The sequence below is a fragment of the Dendrobates tinctorius genome, unplaced genomic scaffold, assembly GCF_039654945.1.
Source record: "Dendrobates tinctorius isolate UK_male_01 unplaced genomic scaffold, ASM3965494v1 ptg000051l, whole genome shotgun sequence".
Taxonomy (NCBI): Eukaryota; Metazoa; Chordata; class Amphibia; order Anura; family Dendrobatidae; genus Dendrobates; species Dendrobates tinctorius.
Window position 1 is genome coordinate 19,611,390 of NW_027361719.1, and position 7,002 is coordinate 19,618,391.

The window sequence follows — 7,002 nt, forward strand, 5'->3', positions numbered from 1 at the left end:
GCTGGACTCGATGGCGGGACTCTATTTCTGGACAGCTGCACGCAGGTAGTGGACTCTGTTTGCTCCAAGGCTGCACTATGGTGATGGATCCGGTTGGAGGAAAAGATGCACGCAGGTGGTGGGCTCTGTTGCTGGGAGCGTAAGCAGCAGAGCAAAGCTAAGTGGTGTTCCCCTGTTTTGTCACTTTTCCTTATGTGTGTTTAGTGCAGTGGTGGGATTAGTTTCCACACCAACCATTTCCCTAGTTAGGGTTTAGGTGCAGGGCGAGCTAGGGATATTAGGTATCCTGATCGGCACCCGGTGCGGAACCGGCCTAGGGAGCGTTAGGCGTGTAGAGACACTGACTCAGTCAGTGGGAGTGCAGGAGGTCTCCACTTCCCCATTCCCTATCGCAGGGCCCCCATTGTTATTGTTCCCCAGGTTTTCCCTTACTGTTTAAATTCGCCCCCCCTGGAGGCGGTGTATCCAGGGTCACGCGTGTCATCTAAATCCATCCTGCTGGGGGTGCTGTGTCCAGCCACGTGTGACCGTGACAGTCTCTTGTAAGAATTAAAATAATAACCAATATTCCTCACCTGTCTGCCAAGAAGATAATAATTCATTTGTCCCGCAATGCATCTAGTTCTGCTACATCTAGATGACAGGCTGCATTGTTGCATGATGTGACTATTCAGCACTGACGTCAGCGAGTTCAGCTGAGTTCATTGGCTGTGAACTCAGAGAATCTTTCTGACAAAATGGCAAGCATGTGAACTTTCTCATGCTTGTGGTGAAATCAGTTAGGTCAAAGGAGTTCATCACCACGAGCCACCAAGTAGTGCTAATGCTTGCTGCTAAGTGTCTCTGCTGGATGACAGCCTGTTTTGTTGCAACATGCTACAATGCAGCTTGCCATCTAGATGTAGCAGAGCTAGAGTCATCACGGGACAATTGGATTATCTTCTCATTGGAGAGGTGAGGATTAGGTTGCTGTATTATTTTATTTTTGTTACAGCTGATATTGGCTTCAGTGGACTGGGTGATGATGTGAGTATGGTTTAATTTGGATGCTACTTTTCTGGGGTAGCTGAGAGTTGATATTTTTAGTCTGGGATGGGGAGAATATCTATGGCCCCTTCTTGGCTATTAATATCAGTCTGCAGCTGTGTACCTAGCCTTTGCTGGTTAATAATTATAGGGGGACCCTATGTAATTTTTTATAGGGGTTCACCATTTTAATAACCAGCAAAGGCTAAAAAAAGAGCTGTGAGCTGATATTAATAGCCTGGGAAGCTCCATGGGTATTACACCCTTCCCAGGTTACAAACATCTTCCCCCAGCTGTCCGCTTTCCCTCTGCTGCTCTATAAAATGTCAGATGAGTGAAAATAATTATCTGAAGATTTGTCCAAGAGCCAACACCACCTGTGGAGAGCTATAGAAAAACTTGGAATCAGCACTCAACGTCCTTAGCCTATATACATGCTCACCACACAAGACTCCACTGCTGAACAAAAAGCATGTTCAAGTGAATTTAAACTTTGCTTAGCAACATTTAGACAAGCCTGTGAAATACATGGTATATATAGTCTGGTCCGAAGAGTCCAAAATTCAACTCTTGGGATGCCATTATACACACCATGTTAAAACATCATATCGGTGAAGTTTGGAGGTGGGAACATCATGGTTTGAGACTGTTTTTCAGCATAAGGCACTGGCAAACTTCATTTAATTGAAGGAAGGATGAATGGACAAATGTACCAAGACATTCTTGATAAAAAAAAATTGCTTCCATCTACCAACTTCTTTATCTTTTTTTATTTTGTTATCTTTACTATTTTACCATCTTTATTACTAACTCCATTATGTACTGGCTTTACTTGCTTACGCCTTTATCCCCCATTTATATAGCCATTAGTGCCTTTCGTTTCCTTGTTTATGAATTCTATTCTCCATATACTTGTATCTTCTGTAAGCATAGTACCTCTGTGCATGTCTGTGCTATCTTTGGCATATTTCACCCTCTGTCACTTATCTCTGGCCGAGACGCAAGTCCACTGGTCGATCCCGGACCCAGAGCACACCTTCTGTATCATGCGGCCATCAACCATACCCACAGGTCTTATAAGGCACCGCTTTTTAACCCAGAACTTAGCCACAACGCCACTAGTTTTCCATCACCCTGACTCTACAATCACCCTACATATTGGTTTTGTTTTAATGCACACCTAATTTTTCCCTTCATTCCCTTCATGCCAGCAGGAATATTTTTTTTGTCACTCATCACTTTCTCCAGGACTTTCCAAGTGTCACTTTCCTTACTCTTATACTTACTTTACTATTACTTCACAGCATGGTCTCTCCATGTCACATCATCTATTTGTAACACTATTTGTTTTCCATTGTATGTTCACTCTGTTATTTGTAATTTGTTTAAGGAAACTTCTTTTTCTCATTTTAGCCTCTTTTATCGGTACTATATGCATCTTGGTAACTCCACTGAAATAGCTATAAAGTTATTATTATTTATTACATTTACGCCATGGCTTTTTACATGTGAAAGGGTATGCATAATAAAATCAAGTATAAAAATCTTAACCCCCTAACGACCACCGATATGCCTTTTATCAGTGGTAGTTATGGGAAGATATGCTTTTAACGGGAGAAATAAGCTGAGAAATAAGGGTATAGCAGGCCCAGGGTCAGAAAATCTTAGAGGTCTCGGCTACCGGTGGTAGCTGAGACCTGGAAGAACATGATCAGTACTGGTTTTTACAGTCCTGTCACCAAATAACGGATATCACAAAAAAGTCCGATTTACAATTAATTCTTTCTCCTCTGATATGGTCTAGCCCCCTAGGCCCTTCCCCAGGACGTCTGCCATCCTCGGGCCCTCCTGCTCCATCCCTTCTCCTCATCTTCCAGGAATAAAATGGCGCCGCCGAGATCTGCCGGCCGGTCCCCAACAACAAAAGGAAATTGTTCCTGTTGGTTCATTTTGATCACTTTGATAGGCCTTATCACAGTGATAGAACTAAAAAAAATAGTAAATCAAACCCCCTTTGTCACCCTTTTAGTTAGATAAAAAATTATAAGAACATTTTTTTATTTTTTTCCATTCTTTGCAATTAGGATTGGGGTTAGGGCTATGGTTATGGTTGTGTTAGGGGTAGGGTTGGGCTTAGGGTTGTGTTAGGGTTAGAATTGGCTTTAGGGTTGTGTTAGAGTTAGGGTTGGGGTAGGGTTGTGTTAGTGTTGGGGTTAGGGTTGTATTAGGGTTGGGGTTAGGGTTGTGTTAGGGTTAAGGTATGGTTTAGGGTTGTGTTAGGGTTAAGGTTGGGGTTAAGCGTGGAGTTAGGGTTGTATTAGGGTTAGAAGTGTGCTGGGGTTAGGGTTGTGTTAAGGTTAGTGTTATGGTTGTGTTAGGGCTGGAGTTAGTATTGGTTTTTTTTTCAAAAGTAAAAAAAGTGATGACGATATGATGGCTAGTGTTGAGAGCAAATGCTCACTACTCAAGTTAGGAATTAGGAATAGAAAATTAGGATTATTTAGTCTAGAAAAAAGATGTCTGAGGGGTGATCTAATAACCATGTATAAGTATATAAGGGGACAATACAAATATCTCTCCGAGGATCTGTTTATACCAAGGAAGGTGACGGTCGCAAGGGGGCATTCTCTGCGTCTGGAGGAGAAAAGGTTTTTCCACCAACATACATTAGAAGAGGATTTTTTACAGTTAGGGCAGTGAGAATCTGGAATTCCCTGCCTGAGGAGGTGGTGATGGCGAACTCAGTCGAAGGGTTCAAGCGAGGCCTGGATGTCTTCCTGGAGCGTAACAATATTGTATCTTACAGTTATTGTTAGGTTCTTTAGCAGGATGTAGATCTGGGGACAGAATTTTATAGGCTGAACTGGATGGACTAATGTCTTTTTTCAGCCTTACTAACTATGTTACTATGTTACGAAGTTTCCATAGGGTGCTCTGGTATGCACCGAATATTGCAGATCCCAAATGTTTTTTTGGGGTTGTTTAACAGACGTAAAACATGCTGTGCATGTGGAGCATGTCACTCAATCACCAGTGATATTCATTGCGTACCTGAGTACTCCATGAAAACTGGAATAGCGAGCACTTGAGCTCAACACTAATGGCAACATATTCAATTTGACAACATAATGTTGTCAAATTCTGTGTAGTGCCTGTGGGTTAAAAATGCTCACTATACCCCTGGATAAAATCCTTGAGGGGTGTGGTTTCCAAAATGGGGTCTTTTGTAGGGGGTTTCCACTTTTTAGGTACATCAGGGGCTCTCTAAATGCGATTACTGCCAATTTTGCGTTCAAGAAGTCAAACGGTGCTCCTTCCCTTCTGAGCCCTGCCGTGCACCCAAACAGTGGATTTCCCCACATGGCTTATTGGCGTACGCAGGAAAAATTGCACAAGCAATTTTGTAGTCCATTTTCTTTTGTTAACCTTGTGAAAATAAAGTTTGGGTCTAAAGTATTTTTTTTGTGAAGAAAGTTAAATGTTAACTTTTTCCTTCCACATTGCTTCAATTCTTGTGAAGCAACTGAAAGGTTAATAAACTTCTTGAATGTGGTTTTCAGCACCTTGAAGGGAGCAGTTTTTAGAATGGTGTTATTTTTGGGTATTTTCTATTATACAGATCCCTCAAAGTCACTCACATATGATGTAGTCCCTAAAAAAATGGTTTTGTAAATTTTGTTGGAAAAATGAGAAATCACTGGTCAACTTTTAACACTTAGAACATCCTAACAAAAAATATATGTTTCCAAAATTGTGCTGATATAAAGTAGATATGTGGGAAATATTATTTAGGAACTATTTTGTTTGGATATAACTCTCTGATTTAAGGGCAAAAAAAAATTAAACATTTGGAAATTGCAACATTTTCAAAATTTTTGCCAAATTTCCATTTATTTCATAAATAAACGAAAGCCATATCGAAGAAATTTTGCCATTATCATGAAGCACAATATGTCACTAAAAACCGTCTCAGAATCAGTGGGATTCATTGAAGCGTTCCAGCGTTATTACTACATAAATTGAAAGTGGTCAAGATTGTAAAAATTGGCTTGGTCATTAAGATCAAATTGACTCGATCACTAAGGGGTTAAACAATACAAGTCAGTGTCTGGTACAGAAGGAGAGACGAGGAAAACTTGCCGCAAAGTACTGGATATGCACGTGACCATACCATAGAAAATACATGAATACAAATTTCATAGCTTTTATCCATGACGATCAGTTTTGCTTTGGACGTACTCTCCATATAATTGATTTCAATGCTTATCCATGGCGATTATTGGAATTGTCTATATTACGTGCTGTACGTGATTTTCCCATACATATACGTGTATTGTTGATACTTTATTTCTGGTTCTACTATCTGGAAACTACCATTCTAGTTGTTTTTCTCTCTGTACCTAGATAAACCTTGATAAAAGCTTTACATTTCTGTTTTGCACGGGTGGAATTTAAGAATGAAATATCAAGAGTTTACTGCATTTTATGGGTGCCCAAGTATTTTTTTCTATTTGTTGCCACACCTCTCTATCCATCAGTGTACCTACCAAACAATTTAGTGTTTAAGCGTAAAATAAATTTCCTACTTTGATAAAAATTAACAAAACATGTATATAAAAAATGCAAAAAAAAATGTTTTGCATAACTGTATGCTAGTCCAATTTAACAACTGTACACCTCACAACAACACTGCAGGTTAATGCCAAATCTCCCTATCCGCTAGGCTATGTGCCCATGATCCGGAAGTGGCAGCATCCAAAGCGCTGCCTTCTATTGAACGCAGGTGATTCCACCATGCGGATTCACTGCGTCCAGAACATTATATGGGTGAAATTTATCTAGCGGAGACTAGTGTCTCTGCAAGACAAATTGCCATGCTGCTGTCTGGAAAGACATCCCGTATATGTCTGTCTCTGCGGGTGAGCCCTTATGCGTTTCTGGACGCATAGTGGGCGTGGGATTTTTTAAAATCCCATCCACTATGATGAAACAGCCAGACGCTGCAGATTGGACGCTGCACAAGTATGCAGCATCCAACAAGCAGCATTTTCTGATCGTCTGCACATACCCCAGGATAAGGACAGTATGGGGACCCCACGCGTATTGCTGCTGGGTGCAGCTTCGTCAGGGGAAGTCAGAGACGCGTGGGGCTCCCCACACAGCCCTTGTGCCGGGACTATCTTCCTCTGACGGCCTGACCCCTGACGCTCCATGCTGAACTGCTCTCTATGGTGATTCCACTTTTCCCATTTATATATTTTGTCATATAATTTCTGCCTCCTGCATTTTCCTCCAGTTCATCCCTCCTCCCTATCCTTATAGTGAATGGTTTTTTGCTCCCTCTCTACCAGGGTTACCTACAGTGCCCTTTGGCCTTCATTAGGTCTCTTGGAGTGAGTGTTGGTATATTATTTTCTCTTATCCCTATAGTGGATGTTCATCTCATTCCCTTACAGGGCCACTTACGGGGCCTCCTGTTTTTTTCTGAGTGAGCGTTTGTATGTTATTGTTTTTCTGGGGACGCCCAGATTTGGGGTCATTGGGTCATGTCTTATGTATTATTATGTACATTTAGGCTAACATCTTGTTTTTTCAACCATGTGGTTTCTGTCTATTAGTACTTATTGTTAGATTTACTTGGGACATTTGGGGGTGTGCTTTGCTTTTTAAATGCTTTTATTGTGTTTTTTGTTTTTTTTTTCTGTCTTTCAATAAAATTTATATACATTTTTTCATATACGGTTCCTCTATTGTCTTGGGTGTGCGCCTAATATGCTGGGTTCTTTGTTCTCCTCATAAAATCATTTGAAACTCTTTTAATTTTGCTCCCATATTTTGCATTTGATGAATCCGCTGAAAACATCTGGAATCCCCAAACCCATCCACAACGGCAAACATAAACAAAAAAAAAGGAGAACAAATAAAAAATAGATTTTGATGAAGAAAAAGGCACAAAAGGAAAAAATAAAAATTAAA